Source organism: Camelus ferus, chromosome 2, assembly GCF_009834535.1.
Source record: "Camelus ferus isolate YT-003-E chromosome 2, BCGSAC_Cfer_1.0, whole genome shotgun sequence".
Classification (NCBI taxonomy): Eukaryota; Metazoa; Chordata; class Mammalia; order Artiodactyla; family Camelidae; genus Camelus; species Camelus ferus.
In genome coordinates, this window is record NC_045697.1 from 99,374,974 (window position 1) to 99,391,912 (window position 16,939).

The 16,939-nt window shown below is 42.1% G+C and overlaps 1 protein-coding gene across 4 annotated transcripts in view; it reads right to left on the bottom strand.

Annotated features, from left to right (window-relative positions):
* MAML3 (mastermind like transcriptional coactivator 3) overlaps nucleotides 1-16,939 on the bottom strand; it is a 391,314-nt gene that overhangs the window by 212,117 nt on the left and 162,258 nt on the right. The window lies entirely within an intron of this gene.

Sequence of the window (16,939 nt, forward strand, 5' to 3'; positions counted from 1 at the left end):
TGATGCTTCAAAAGGAAGACAAAAATAGCACCTGAACTTCTCCAGACACACACACGTGCACACTCACAACCTTTACAAAGGCAGAGTTTGCAACATGCTATAATTAAGCTCATATCCTGACAGTAAAAACAAAAAGTTTTCTTCTAAATATAGAGGAATACTCTCCACATGGCAGAACCTCTCTGACTTTTGTTTTAAAATAGTCATTGATGTCAGCGTCTCTGTTACATAAAAGAATCACTCTGAAAATACACATACAGGAGACATGAGCATTGTACTGTGTCAATTTTTCATTTGCAACAGAGATTTTCTTAACATCTCTGGTAAATTTTCTTCCTTCCTGGTCCCTGCTCTAGCTCTAAACTGCTATTTAAACAGCATTTTCCTTCTTATTCTCAAGGTAGTGAAGTGCCGTTTGCTAAATGGACATGAGAGGTATCCAGCGCCCAGTTCCCAGGTCTCAGTGTTCTACGAAGGCTGTCCCCAGATCTCCAGGGAGGAAACCTGTCCGCGGCAGAGAACCTACACACACAGGTCGGCTGTCAAGCACCCAGGGAAGGTCCTGCTCAGTGAAACACCAATACTGGCGTGAAAATGACAGTTTCCTAACATACCAGATTGGACTCAGTCCTATTTAATGAAAGAACTAACCTGAGAGCAGTTCAATACACGCCTTGCAGAACATTTCCCAGCCCCTAGCAGAAGGTAGGGCTGATTTTAATTTACAGAATTTAAAGAACATTAGAGGAGAGTGGTAAGTGTTTGGGCTTTGGTATTCCTGCCATCCAGAATCCAGCTACCTGAGATGATCGTGGAGCAAGTTAACCCCTGTAAGTCTCAGTTTTTTCAAGTGGAAAACAATGATAATAATGGTACCTTCATCACTGGATTATTGTGACAATTCGTGTGATGATACAAAGAAAACATTCAATATGGTGCTGGACACAGAGAAGATCTTAATACAAGGTAACTAGTATTATTTTTAATTAGAATTTGCAGGACAATATAAGCTACTGCTCTACACCAAAAAGTCCAACATGGAAGTAGACAAAACAAAAACATACGTAGAAAACCCAACAATTTACGAAGATAAATTAGATGTCTAGGAAGGAAACACTCCCAAGCGTGCCTGCTACTCTGCGCTACACTTCATTTGGCGGCTAAGAACAACGGATGGGCCTTGAGGAAAAATATTTCGGCTTTCAAAGAACTGCTTAGAAAAGGACTAAAAACTATATTTAACTGCCTCTCGGGCAATTAGACCACGACCATTGCCACATCTGCTATTTGCTCATCAGGAAGCTGCTTCCAAGACATTTAACATTCATAGGTGTATTAGCTCATTATTAATACCCTGGAAGTTCTTCATGACACTGTTAACTACTGTGCAGAATTGGATGCAAGGAGGCGCCATCTCGGGATTCTGAATGGAACTCCCCAAAGTACATTAGAAAGTGGCCTTCAATGTGGACTGAATTAGAGCAAAGTTCTAGTGTGTAATCTGTTTCTAAAGACTTTTCTTCAGCCATCTCCATCCTCTACTCAGACTTTACCTCTTCATACTCCCAGGAAACAATCATTATAATAGCAAACACTTATGGGGCACTAGCTATATGCAGACACTTTCATATGTTAAGACGTTTAATCGTCACAAGAGCCCCATGAGGTAGGAACTGTTCGCATCATCCCCATCGTACGTGTGAGGAAACAGGCACTGGTAGGTTAAAAAGCATAGCAGTAGTGTCAGAGCTGGGATCTGAACTTGGGCAGTTTCATGTCAGGATTCACACTCTCCCCTCTGGCAACACAGCCTCCGTGCCTTATCAACGTGCTTCCCCAAGAACAGAAGTGCTGGTGGAAATTAATTGCTCTCAGGCTCTTACTGTAAGACAGAGGCAGTATCAGGAACTGAACTCCTGATTCCTCTGTGCTCTCTGCTAGCCCATGGACTATTCCTCTGACATCAAGGTAAAAAGAACTATTTCTAATGAATGTTCTTTCGATCAGAGATCACGCCAAGTACAGTCTGTCACAAGAAAACCAACAAGCATATCCCTAAGACAGCCTGGCTCATAAAATGTTTTACTCTAGAGAAATTTCTATTATGGGCATTGCAATATAACGTTCCATTTCCAAGGTACAAATTCCCCATGTGATGGCTAATTTGATGTGTCAACTTGACTAGGCTATGGTGTCCAATTCTTTGGTTAAACACCAGTCTAGAGGTGGCTGTGAAGGTTCTTTTTTTAGATGCAATTAACACTTAAATCAGCAGACTTTGAGTAAAGCAGATTATCCTCCTTGATGTGAGTGGGTCTCACTCAACCATTGGAAGGCCTTAAGAGCAAAAACTAAGGTTTCCTGCAGAAGCAACTCTGCCTTAAGACTGCAACTCAGAAACCCTGCCTGAGTTTCCAGCCATAGACTGGGGACTCAAGACTGCACGTCATCTCTTACCTGAGTTTCCAGGCTGCCGGCCTCTGCTACAGATTGTTGACTTGCCAGTCTTCACAATCATGTGAGCCAATTTCCTTTTGTATATGTATATGTATATGTATATGTATATGTATATGTATATGTATATGTACATACACACATGTAGATATAGGATATATATGGAGATACATATGATATATAATATATATGATACATATGTATATATATTTATCTCATATGTGAGATATATATATATATATGTTCTATTAGATACATACACATACACACATATGCATACATACCTCTTGGCACATATATCTTATATGCCTCATATATCCTCATATACATATCATAGACATATTTATCACCTCTTGGTTCTTTTTCTCTAGAGAACTGACTCTTACACCCCAGAATCCAGCCTCTATCATCTTTTACATAGAAGGCTCTCAATATAGAGTCATGAACTGTTCTATGGAGAGCCTCCTTCCTCATTTCCCATTATAGTTCTTATAAGAAAAGATGAAGCTGGCTACTTTAAGGACTAGCACACAGACCGACAAACTTTCTGGAGCTGGGTAACACACTCTTTCCGGTTTGATCATGGCAGATTCTAATCCATCTGCCCTCTGTGAATGATTGTGGTTTGACAGGCTACAAAGACACACACCCTGGTCAGTGGCAGTCCCCAAATGGGGCCCCAGAGGCCCACTGCCGCCCAGCTCAGAGTTCATCCAAGTCCCGCCCTGTGGGAAGGGCACCACCCACCATCGTGGCTTTCCGTGCCAGCCTGAGATTTGAAGAGGCAATCTGGTTTACAATGGTATTTCAGTAACCATTTCCTCCCAAGATCCTGGCCAATGACCTCATGACTCTAATGGCTCCCAACTTCTATCTGCACGTGGGTTTGGATGTTATCTCATTCTGCTCACTGGTAATCCTCCCATCCCAGCTGTCCGAATTCCTCTGCTGTCCCAACTCCTAAAGACAGGACCCAGTAGAAAAGCAATCCTTGCTCCTTAAGAAAAGATCTCAAATGGCCGATCTCCTCCTTTCCCCTCCTCCTTCTGTCTTTCTCCTCACCCCACCCAAACCGCAGAGCCCCGTACCCGATAAAGGGCCAGAGCTGGGAGCTAGGACTATGTCACACCAAGAGCATCCACAGTTGCCCAAAGCTGTTTTCCTTGTGGCTTCTTCAGTAGCAGGCATGCCGCCTTCAGTGTTTACAGTCAGCAATTTTGAATGTGCTGACATGGAGAACAGTGACCACAGAGTCCACACAAACCAGCACAGAGGAGAAAACCCAGGCAGAAAAGCCCAGAGGCCTCTCTCCTCCCTTGTCTGCCCATCCACGGTCCACCTGTGAGGTCACAGGCTTGTGGAGATCGGGATGGATGGCAGGGAAGGGAAGCGGCTCACCTCCTCCTGCTTTTTCCTTCCATCACAGCCCCATCCCAGTGTTTCTATTCTGGGGGCTGACGCAGGCAGTGCTGCGGAGGAGGGAGCCGGCCCTCTATGCTGACAGGAGGGAGGACCGGGTCAGGCTGCCACGTTCCCAGCAGCTTCAGGAAAGCCTCCCTCTCCAATATTTAACTTACAAAAGTTCTTTATATTGCTGATGTGTTACTGTTCTTTTTTTTTTTTTTTTTCCTCTAGCAGCAAAGAAAGTTTTGTAAGCAAACAGGGTGCCAGAAAACTGCTGGGTAGCAAGCCTAGCATGAGAGGAGGGGCCGGGGAGGGACCATTAAATTACAGCTTGAAAAGGACTATTAGAAGATCGCTATAATGTTTTATAGGCAGATTGGGATTTGGGGATTCTGAAATCCCTCTCTTCTTGGCTTTATCTGGGTTAGATAATAGGGAAATCATTTAGTTGGAGGTCAAATAAACAGAGCGATCAGGTAGACAGTGGGTCTCCCTGTCCACAGACACCAGTGAGGGGGCAGTTCTGGGACCTGGGCTCCCACACTAGCAGAGGCAAAAGCTGAACTTGATCTCTGGCCTCCCAAATAAAGCACTGGTTCTCAAACTCCCATAGGTCACATCTGTGGTATAAACATTCCTCTCAAACTGCCTACTGTATTCCCATGTGCCAAGAGGAAAAAAATCCCATTCACTATAACTACAAGAAAACTAGGTATATTTGGGGATGAAAACCACAGCAGAATGTCTAGCTGTTCACCAAAGATGTGTGCACCTGTGTGGATCCGACACTGGTGACTGGTTGCCCAGTAAAGAACTACATTTCCCAGCTCCCCTTGCATCTCGATGGGGATATTTGACTTCATTCTGAATGTGGGCAGAAATGATGTATGCCATTTTCCAGGGCTGACCCATAAAAACCCGTAGCAAAATTCCCCATGATCTTCTAAGGCTCTCTCTTTTCCCCACCAGCTGGAAGTAAAAGGTTCCAAAACCCATGGAAGAGTTTCAAGATGGAAGGAGCTGGTTTCTTGTCCACTGAACGCGCACATTGGACTATTTCATTAGAGAGAAATAAACTTGCATTGGTAAGCCACTGGAGATGTCAGCATTCTCTATCACAAAAGCTATGGTACAAAATCAAGGTGCTATCAAAGGGAAAGTATCAATTTAATTAAACACAATGACATAGATGTTAAACATGGTGTGGGTACCATTTGGGTTAGAAATATATATATATATAAGGTCACATACATGCTTACAAATGCTTGGGATGTCACTAGAAGGAAACATAAGGAACTGGCTGTCTTTGGGAACGGGGACTGGGAGACAGAAAGAAAAGGGTGGAAAAGATATTTATCTTCCACCATATACTGTCTTTAACCTTTTGAATTTTGTACTCTGTCCATTTATCACCCTGTCAAAAGTTACATTTAAAAAACACAAATTCTGAAAGAATCCCATTTTCAGACCACCTGGAGAATGCTTACTGACACGACTATTAGTCCCCAGGGCCTTTTTTGAGAACCAGTGGTACAAAGTGTTGACATTTAAAAATACATAAAACTGTACTTTTCTGGAAAACTCCAGGGATGGGCAGAAGTAGCTGCTACTCCCCAGGACATCTAAATTCTGAGGGTTAACTTTCTCATCTTCTTAGAGACTTTCCTTTCCTTGCAATGGTGACAGGAGGCTGAAATGAGAGTGGAACTGTCCCTTACGCTGGAACGGGTTACTGCTAACTGTGCGGCTCACAAGTCATTCATAGATCTTGTTATAAAGAAGGGTTCCTGAGCCTCTTTCCTGAAAATGCTGATTTAGTAATTCTGGGGTGAAGTCTGGGGACCACACTGTTAACAAGTGTCCATTGATTCCCGTGCCCAGGCGCCGAGGGAAACCCCATTCTCATCTGTCCGGATGTCCTACCTGCCACCTGGGATCAGCTGCTTCACTTTCACATTTTCTATCCCTGGATACAGATAATGAAATTTACAACCGATGAAACAGGAAAGTGTCCTCTGAGACTAAGGTGATGCCTGTGAAAAAGGCTGAACTCCCTACATAATGAGATTCATACACAAGTGCCAATTATGATGATCATTACTGTTAGCATGTGTGCTTTAGACTGCTATCTTAACATTTAAATTTCACTTTAACAACAACAACAAAAAAGTCTTCATTTTAATAGAGAAGGGTGGGGGTGAAAAACATGTCTGCTTCTCTGGAAAGCTCTTCTAAGAATTTCTGCTGCACTGACAGGTGTTTAGCAGGGAGCTCACATCGGGCTGATCCTCTACCCATGCAAGTAGGGCTGCTTCCAGAGTGTGTAGCGCAGGGCAGGAGACATAGGGAAGCTCCACAGGTGAGTCCATGGGCTGGAGGTGAGGGCAATTCAAACACAAGTATATCCAGGCAGCAACTGGTTCTGAGGTGGTTACCATATGGAACAGGGATGGATGCGAGAGATTCACTTTGCATGAGACGTGTCAAATGCAGTCCAGCTGGCCCTGGACCATTTTATTTTCTGTTCAGCTCACAGGTCCCAGCTTTATCTCTGAATAGTCTAAAATATTTTACACCAAAAGGCCATCCACAGCCAAGCCCTCTATGTAACTCTGAGTCACATTGGTACACGTCCCTGATTGCAAGTTTCCTCTACATCAATTATCCAGAGAGAGGGCAGACCAGCGAGATGTTTATTTCCTGGCAAATAACCCGAGTGGTTGATAAAACGTGTTTAGAATGACGTGAGGAGTTTTCTAAAATACCTTAGGAGTCAATCTTGATATTTTCTAAGGAATAATTTGAAGAAATTTTTTTTAATCTGAAAGTATCTCTGTAAAACAGAGGGGAGAGGAGGGAGAAAATCAGTACATTTAAATCCTAAGTTTTCTGTTTACTTTTTGGAGACCATTAGTTTACAGAAAATTCAGGTCCAAAAAGGGAAGGAGTCTCACCAAAAGATAAAGATGTGAAGTGATAGATGTTAATGAATTAGATGCATACATATCTATCACAATGTATATATATATCAAATCACCATGATATACACTTTAAATACCTTATAATTTTATTTGTCAATTATACCTCAATAAAGCTAAAATTTAAAACAAACACTCACAAAGGGAAAGGTTAACAAGATCTATTATGATTACAAATTATATCTTTTCTCTTTTTGGCGACTACCACACCCATCAGGTGCTGTTTACATTTGTTTTATCTCTTTCCATCCTTCTCAAACCAATGAAATGCCCAGGCTACAATATTTATTATAAAGCCTGCTTAATTCCAAATGGGCCTCATGTACTGCACAATGTCTTTAAATGGACCACCTAAAAACCTGCAGCAGAGATTCCTGGGGCTCCTCAGACCTGGCGCTCCTCCCTTTCTGAAGATATGGGTGGATTTCCCAGGCTCCCATGTAGTTAAGTGGGGGCCATGCAACTGGTCTGGCCAATGGGCTACGAGCAGAGAAAGAGCGGTTGTGAACTGTCCCCCTTCTCTTCTGCTGCAGCAAACCCTGAGGTCACATAATGAGATGGCAGTGCCACAAGATGGTGGAACCTCTGTCAGCCTGGGTCCTTGAATGACTAGGTGGAGCAGAGCCTCCCCACCCTTCTCCCATGAACCTCAAGTTGGAAAGGCAGTAGGAGTAACATTCGTTGAGCTAAGCCAGTGGAACCGAGGGCTGAGTGGGGTACCATTTGTTACTGCAGCATCAGCTTGCCTTTTCTGATCCATCAAAGCTACTGGTTTAAAATCTCTGAGTTTCAGTCAGGACACTGGACCTCCCATGCATATAATTACTAGACAAGTCACCTAATCTTTCTGAGCTTCAGGTTTTGTTTTGTTTTCATTGCAAAATGGGAATGATATATTCTGGTATGTCTACCAGTCAGGGATAGGTGAGGCTCAAATGAGTTCTTCTGAAAGTATTTTGAACTCTGTACATCACAGCCCTAGATGTAAAGTTCAGGCGGTGCTGCTGGGGTTATATCTGGAGAACTTAAGGGGCTAAACTTGACTGCTTATTTGGGGGTCGGTTATGAGAATTCACGGCTTCTTGATTCTTAAATAGCCAAGCAATACATTCTGGTAACAGATCAGGATGATAGAAAGTCAAATTCTGATACCACTTGGAGAATAATTTGTTATCTTAAAAACGTCCGGGCCAGCTGAATGGTTTCAGAAGCCTCACTTCCAGCAAGCAAACTCAACTATTTGCCTCTGGCATAAAAAGAAAGGAAAAATAGAGGCCCGAAGTGAAAGGCTTGGCATAAAGCCCTTTCTTCCTCCCACAGCCTGTCAGAGGGGAGGAGGGAGGGAGAACACAGGGGAGGAACAGGGAGCTGGGCATTCCAGACTCCACCCCGCACAAAGAGACCGCGAGAGCCACAGTCAGGAGGGGTAGTACAAATCTATTCTTGCGTTACTCTCACAAAGACTGATTTCTCCGCAGAGGAGAGGCGAAACGGAAGAGATGGCCTCCACACAGAGATCTCGAAGGAGGGCAGGAGTCCGTGTAGCCTGCTGTCCCTGACAAAGGCTGCGGCACTCTGCTTCTAACGCAGGAGAAGGGCTTTCTGACCCCTACAGCAGATGACACCGATCCCCAGACTGATTTGCAGAGGGCCGTTTTCACCCAGCTGCTTGGATTGTCAGATAATAACAGCTGCCTTTTTTTGAGCACTTACTCAAATGCCAAGCACTGACATTTTAGATGCCCAGAAACTGAGGCACCAGCAAGGCTAACTAACTTGTCTGAGGTCACAGAACTGGGATACGGCAGAACCAGGAGTTAAACCCAGATAGTCCGGCTCCAGATGCTGCGGTCTTAACCGCTACATTTGTCAGGGAGGGACAGAAAAAGGGGGAAAACATGGGTGCAATCCTGTCACCTGCTACATGCCTTGCAATAGGCTTCAGACACTTTAACTCACTTAAATGTCCTATCTTTTCTAACAGCTGGTATTCTTACCTCATTTACAAGTGAAGAATCAGAGGCTCAGAGAGGTCAATGAACTTACCCAAAGTCACAGAGCTAAAAAGTGAAAAGTTAGGAATCAAATCCGACCTGACTCTGCCAGATTAAAGTGGGAAGGTTTATGGCTGGAAGATATGCCAAAATTTGGGGGAGAAACCAAAATACAAGAAGGTAGAGGAAGGAAAGACTACAAGGAAAGCAGCTAGAAGCTGGCACTTCCGAGAAATATAACAGATCTAAATATAGGATAACACCTATTTATAGAGTTCCCTTTATCACAGAGCCTTTCTGTCCTCAGAGTAAGAAAGATGGTGAATTGACTGTTTGGACCAAAGAGAGACAGTCCTGCATATCAAGAAAAACCTTTTTTTAAATTCAGCAAATGGAGAGTTACTATGAAAGTAGCCGACAGCTTTTTTTTTTTTTTTTGGCTGTCTTTACATCTTCTCACACTAAATTGTTATGATCGTATACTTCCACATTTCCTAAACTTATGAACCACTGAATAATTGTTAGTTGTTTTGTTGTTGTTATTTTGCATCATTTGCTAATCCACAGCTAAAATGTTCTCCCAACCTCAAGCAAGAGAGGTGCAATGCAATTATGACACAGGAGCAAAAGAAGCTCATTAACATACCCATGACTGACACTGGAAGATCATTAATTAGGCATTCGGAGCATAAGTATATATGTATAAATTAGCATCTATTCACCATTTAAACTGTAAGAGATTTTTTCATATCTGAATATTAACTATGTTGGAAAATTACTAAGTTTTTCCTGAGTGAATTCCACAAACAATACCCTACCTGGATCACAAAAACAAAATCAAGAGAGAAGATTCTGTGAGCAGAACTGGACACAGTGGAAGAAGTTAAACTCTTCATCGGTCAGTGTCCTCATTTGTCTGTTTCCTCTCGTTTATATTTCTACTGACTCCACCTGTTGGGGGCTGTGTGTGTGGATCCTTTCCTGTTAAGAAAGCTTAGATGTGGCACTACCGCTGATATTCTAGGGATGCTCTGCTTCTATCTGCATTCTGTTACTGTTCATCCATTTATTTTTTCACTACTTGTTTATTGGGTGTGATCTCTGTACCAAATACAATGTGGAGAATACATACACGTATTTGGCAGTGTTTCTAACTCTCAAGGACTCCATAGTGTAGCAGGAAAGATGGGACATAAAGTAGACACATAAAGCTAAAATGTAAGGTAGAGAATTACACTGCCAAAGACTACCAATACCAACCCTACTAAAGGAAGAACAGATTACTTGTGGGAGGGGGAGGATCAGGGAAGGCTTCTTGGAGGAGGTGGCATTTAAGCAGGACAAACAGGAGGAGTAGAAGAAGAAGATCTGGCAAAGTCTGGGCCATGTCAAGAGAGTCACCTGATGGCGGAACTAGAGGCGAATCAATGTCCATCTTCATACTGAGGTCTTGAATTGTGCTAGTTCTGTAGCCACCAGGACTCCTCCTTCATTTTTCCAATGTGTCTAAAGTACCTGTCCCCTTGGGGCTCTGGAAAGCTACTAGTATCAGGAGCACAATGATAATACTACTCTGTTGTCCTTCACATATACGACAGTGATACTAATTACTTCATAGAGCTGTGCTGGCATTGTTTTCTTGCAGTCGTACTGGATTCATGCCAGCACATCGTTCTCTGCTGATTTCTCTTGGGACCAGTGGCACACTTTTGTAAGATGGCTATCCTGGATAAAAGCTGGAATTTACAGTTCTTAGATCTTTCTTTCTTTCTTTCTTTCTTCCTTTTTTTTTTCCTAGGTGGGGCTAACATATCACTGTGGGGACTGAAAGAAAGAGCTTGGTCTTTGGGGCACCAGACTATAACCACCAGAGTGCACCAACCATATGAGTTTTACTGGTATGTCTTTTCCAGCAGAACAAAAGTATTTTAACAAAATTGCCTATATGAAGAAAGGAAGCCAACTAGATAGCTTCTAAATATGGTAAAATCTCAGTGCCTTCACAGTTTTTGACATCGACCTGTACAAACCAGGTAGCCCACAGATCAATGCCCAGAGCATAGGCTTTTCCTAGCTGTCCTGAGACTGCACCCATGGGGATGCAGGTTGTGGGGTGGCTTTCAGGCTGAAATCCTTATCCTGAGGCCTCCAGAGCAGAGATAGGAGTCAAGATATACCTGCTTCCTACTGGGTACGACTCGATGGCAGAAAGGAAGGTGACCATCAAGGTCAGGAGTGCTCATGGAATTAAAAAACTAAGTGGCCAGCAATAGTTTTTCCTGAGTGTGCGGGCCTTTTTTGGCCTCAGCTATTGGCAGATATTGAAGTTTCTGTGGCAATGTGGGTCCTGAAGGAAATGAACAAGTTACTTGTAATGGACTAACCTGGAAAAACATTGACTGTTATTGAAGGAAAAAACTAGGATGATGACTTCTGATTTCTTCCATGCTCCTAGGTAAATAGAAATCTATCTTTTATTTCTAGGGCAGATTTATGTACAGCAAGTATAAATATTCCATTTTTCTAATGGCAGAACTTTTTAAAGCTATTAGTACCCATGAAAAAGATGGTAAGAAAATTCTTGACTCTTAGATCATTATAGTGGATAATAATTACTTAATTGAAGCATCATTCACTAAGGTCATGTTATATATCCCACCACATGCCTGGCGGGTAATGGACACATACAGAAAGAAGAGAGTATCATTTAGTTGAAGAGAACCACAGAGATCCAAGTTACACTTGTCCTAGAAATTCAGAGGGAAGAAAAGCTCATGGTGGTCTGAGGTCACCTCAAGAGGCCTATGTGGGGGAAGGAAGATACGGAGTTGGGTCCCACAGAAAATGAAAGTTACATGATCTTCTTGGTCAAAGTCAAAAGCTCGAATCTTGGAAGTACACAAACAAAGAATCTGAGTTAGATAATCACAGTAAAAATTTTCTCAAATTTACTTGTGTCAAAGAAGGAATATAAACATTTCCTGCGGGCATCTACTGAAACGCATCTGTTTTAAGAGATCATGCAGACTGCAGCCAATGGTTGTATTTACCCCTCCTGCCTCAATGCCTCCTAAAACTGGACAAAGCCCTTCCCAAGGTGGTCTTCTGACAAAGACAGAATCCTGGATTTTTTATGCTGAAATGTCTCTGCTTTACCAAATGTAGTTTGTTAAAGCTTCACAGAAAAGAGATGCTCTGAGCCCAACCTATGGAGACACGTTCCAATTTAGGCTGTGGAATGAAAATTACAGGGCAGCCACAGAGGCAAGTTTAAAATTAGGACAGACTTCACTTTGGGCCTCTTAAGCCTCAAAGAGTTAGTAGATGAGGCAAAGGAAAATTAAAAAAAAATTTTTTTACAGTAGGAACTTGAAAAGGAAAACCTCCAGACTTCTGCCCCTTCTTACGGTTCTCCTGACATGCTAAGATTTTTGCACATCTGAACATCAGCTGCAAGAAGCTCTCTTAGTCCCTCAGCAGCTTCATAGGCACCACAGACTCTCAGGGCCTGTGAGGAAATTCTGGAGGCAAAGAGATCAGGAAAGGCTGGTGGAGAAAGAAGGAAGAGGAAAAGAAATGAGGGAGCAGCCCAAATCCCTTTATTCAAGTCCCCGTGGCTCTGCCCACCAGTTACCCAGGAATCACGCAGGATATGGGCCTGTGCATGCATGGAGCCTTCTTAGAGTGCAGCTAAGTCACTTCTAAGTCCAGTCCAGCAGCAGATCTGGGGCCGCAGGGCAACAGACAGAAACTGTCACCTCTCCATTGCCCTGCCCGCTCACAACCACCATCCTCCAGAAAGAGGTCGTCTCTGGGGCAGTGACTGGGAACAACCACGCTGGGTTTACTTTTTGCCTCTGCAATTTTACCTCTCTGTTTCTGAAAGTTAAGAAGGCACTACCTACCTTCACCTTCTTTTATTTTGGTTGGGTGTTTTGTTTGTAGAGTCTGAGTTCAATGATTACCAAATAGGAAAGGAATTATTCATCCTATTCCACAAAAAGGGTTCTTTTCACTTGAACATCTGTTTTCAGAAATCTCAAGGGTACACATACTTAACTACCAACAGACAACCCTCCATGAGATTATCCTGAAGCAGGTACTGAGGATCTGAATGGGAGGAGGCACTCGTCAGAAGTGACTGTCTTTGCAAAGTCTCAAAATGGACTCATCCTGGGACCCCGTTTTTCAAAATCATTTGTTCGTCAGATTCACTTCCTAGTCTAGCTTCCTGGAAGTAGACTACCTTACATGTGCCTCAATTTCTGGTTCTACATTCCTAAGAACCAGAAAGTAGAAGTCAGTAAGAGAAGAAGGGTGGTTGCTTTCATGTATGACTCTTACTGACGGCCTGATGTGTACTAACCAAGTCTGTTAAAGGAAATGCCCACTTTTGCTATGTCTCTTTGGACAAAAAGTTCTCAATAAATGGGAAGTAGAATGAATCTCTAAATAAAGTGTAAATGCAGTCTTGACCTAATTCATCATGCAAATTAAGAAGTCGGACATAGCAGAGGTTACTGCACATCTAAGGCAGCCATGTTAAACCTATAACTTTCTTAGTCCAGAGAACGTTAATAACTCAAATCATCCTAACAGAGCACCTCTCCCAACAGGTGTTGCCTATCAGGCTACAAAGCTCACTTTGTCAGAGCAATTTCAGCTCGAGTTAGAGAACAACTAGTTATACAACTTGATCTCATTGAAATATTTGGTGCCTGCTGATATGTTCAAACAAATTCACCAGATCTTGATTATGTTCTGGCAATTAAAGCTATTAAGTCAGTAGATAGACAGCAGGTTATTTCATTGCTGGTTGAAAAAGCCAGCTTTCTTTTCTCCCCTTTTTATGTGACAGCACTGTAATTAGCCTTAATCAAATACCATTTGTGTTAGGTGCTGTAACTTTGCTTCCTACGCCAGGAAACTCTGCCAGTCAGGGAGAAGGAGAAATACAACTCTCGTCAAAAATCAAGAGAGATGGCTGGGCATGAGGTATATGGGAACTCTCTGTACAACCTTCACAACTTTTCTGTAAATCTGGAACTGTTGCCAAATAGACTTTAATTTTAAAAAGTAAGAAAGAGGGAAGAAGAGAGAATGAGAAAGAGAACTGATATTTAATGTGAGGCTTCAACTTTACCATGTAAAATTAAGCCTTAGAAATCATCAAATAGTCCAGAAAATATGGTTCCCTTTGGAAATTCCAGGTTATTCGTTCTTTACATTGGGGGTTCTGCTGTGATTCTTTTTTTTTTTTTTTTTTTTTTTAACCTCTGCAAGTAAGTCTGTAATGGAAACTAGAGCCAGGTGAAGGGAAAGCCATTTATCTAAACTTCTAGTTTGTTTCTCTTAAACCCACCATTTCTTTCAAAGAGCTTTCAAAGAGCTCTTCAGATAGTCAGTGAACTGGTGAGGCAGTGTTTCCTAAACCTTAATGTTCATGCCAGTCACCTGGGGATCTTGTGCAACTACACATTCTGATTCGTTAGGGTTCAAGTGGCCTGCAAGATTCTGTATTTGTAGCAAGCTCCTAGTTGGTGCCAGAGCTGCTGGTCCACACTTTTGAGTAGCCAGGGTGTAAGGAATAGTAACTGGGGGAGTGGTTGCACCCAGCCAGAAACAGAATCACAATATCTTGCCTATATGGCTGACAACGAGAAGTCTGGGTGAAGTAGTGCCCAACAAAACAGAAAAACATTTTCTACTTTCCTTGGCCAATAACCCCTTGTGTCAAAATTTTTAAATACATCAGTAGAATGGAATTATACCAGGGGGTCAGACTGTCTACTAGCTCAGAGGACCCCAATAACAGAAGTAACTATTCTTGCTCAAACTGTCCCAGCCGTGATAGGGGGGGAATCAGGGAAAATGGGTGGTGGGGAGAGGGGTGGGAGGAAGCAGTTATCTGGGTTTTGTTTCTTATTTTAACTTTATGTCTCCTCATACTTCAAATTCTGTATCTGTAAAATGTTAGCTATTACAACTGGTACTACTTTGAGGTTAAGGCAAAACTGTCATGGAACCAGAGCCTCCCCAGCAGCACCATGTCATGTTAAGAGATGGATCTGAGCTCTGTTCCAGGAGGGGGACCACTGCAAGACGGAGGACCCCTGGCCCTGCATGTGATATTCACTTGATAAAGATATGATTCACGTTATTCTACCCAAAATGGGAAGACCGGGCCACTGGCTACTTTGAACAACAGAAAAACATATTTCTTACAACTCGTGGAAAGTATTGTGGTAATTGCCACAAATGCCACATTTCTGATCCTCCTCCATTAGGGTTTTCTTTTCTTTTTTTTTTTTTTTTGTCCCTCTAATACATTTTTTGAATTTCAAAACAATGGTTCTACTTATTTTTGGCTTTCTCCCATATCTTGATTAATGCAACTCAATTAGGCTTCATGTCCAGTGATGTGCTGTAAATATTTAATAACCAGCTCTCCAGGAAAAAAAAAAAAAGCCCTGGTATGTAGCTTTTGCCAATTTTTGTGGTGTCAATATAAGTACTAACCTGACTTTACTGAACAAAGAATTAGAAAGAAATGTGCATGATCACAAACCTGTACAAGGCAGCTCGGGTACACAACAAGAAGTGACCCCAAAGACATAAAACACGGTTGTTTTCATAATTAAACTGTAATACTCCAGGAGGGCGAGATGTATTTTATAATTCCAAAATTATAGAATGGTTTCTATAAAACGTTTCTGGTTTCTTAAAATGTTTTCCCTTTGTTACTGAAGAGAAGTCCATAAGTGCTTGTGTCTTTATAAACCAAAAATAACTCCCTGCTAGTTTTTTTTTTTTAAATGACAATCTCACGATCTGTATAATCACCACAAAATCTTACAAAGTAAGCCATTTGGATTTTAATGACACAAACACACTGCAAGTTCAGAATTCTTCCCTATGACCTTGAGAGTTGAACTCTTCCATTTTTGTTTTTGGCTCACTCTAAGCTCTTCCTTTCATGAACTAGAAGGCATAGCTCAGTCGGCCTCTGTGGCCTTTGGATCTGCAGAACAGGCTGAAATCACCATCCCCATGGTTTTTATTGTTCCCTACAACTGCTTCTGAGACTAATGGCAGCTTAATATCTTTATTTCCTCCTCTATATCCGAAATGATTTGCTTGAAATTAAAAAACTATTTTATATTAAAAAGGGCACTTGAATGAGAAAACTGCATTTTTAATAAAAAGTTATAACATAGGTGTGCTTGTTGCAATATTTAACATATACAGCTCTTTCTAATGTATCATTCCTTCAGTCTACTTTTAATCTATCTGAGACTCTTTAACTGTTTTTCATATTTTTACTTGTGTATACCTGCTTATTTGCCAGTGAGCTTCTTATAAGGACACAAAAGCAAAGAAGGCTTCAGCTCACAGGATGGGGGAAGGGAGGAATTGGAGAAAAATAGCTGGCCAAGTAATGTAATTAACTTGAAGGAAAACATTTGCATCAGGATTGTACTCATGCCTTTTTCCATCAGCATAAGCCAAAACCAAGCAAACAAAAAGCCACCACCACTCGCCCACCACCCTGAGCACAAATGATTTTGGCAGAGCAGCTGACATGAAAAAGATACTGCTTGATGCAAATCAGGGGAAAAACACTGCTTCAGATCAAGTCTTCCTGCTTGCTCCCGTTGGGCTCACTTTGTATCTTTCTAATTGGGTACCCTATGCACCTACTGACTCTTCAAAAAATGTATGTTGTCAAGTCTTCCTATTTTTTGAACTTTTAAAATTCTCTTTTTTACTGAGTACCCATTTAGGATGAATGCATTAGGTTTTAACACATGCAGAACACAGCACCGTATACCCCCTGCCATTCGCCAGATGTTAGCAACTAGAAACATGCAAGGATTTTTCATGTTAGAAAAATGGTGGAAGTCAGCTCATCAAAGGTAAAACAGGCAGATTCTGTCCCTGCCTTTCCTGTTCCTAAGATGCATTTAAATTCACTAGGTTCGTCTCTAGTTTGACAGGATTATTAATGGGATGGGCTCACCACTCCTGTGGATGAATCTGTTAGCCATAGGAAAGCCTTTTACTATCCTGGATGTTTCCTACCAGTGCCTGATGACTGCCAGCTAATCT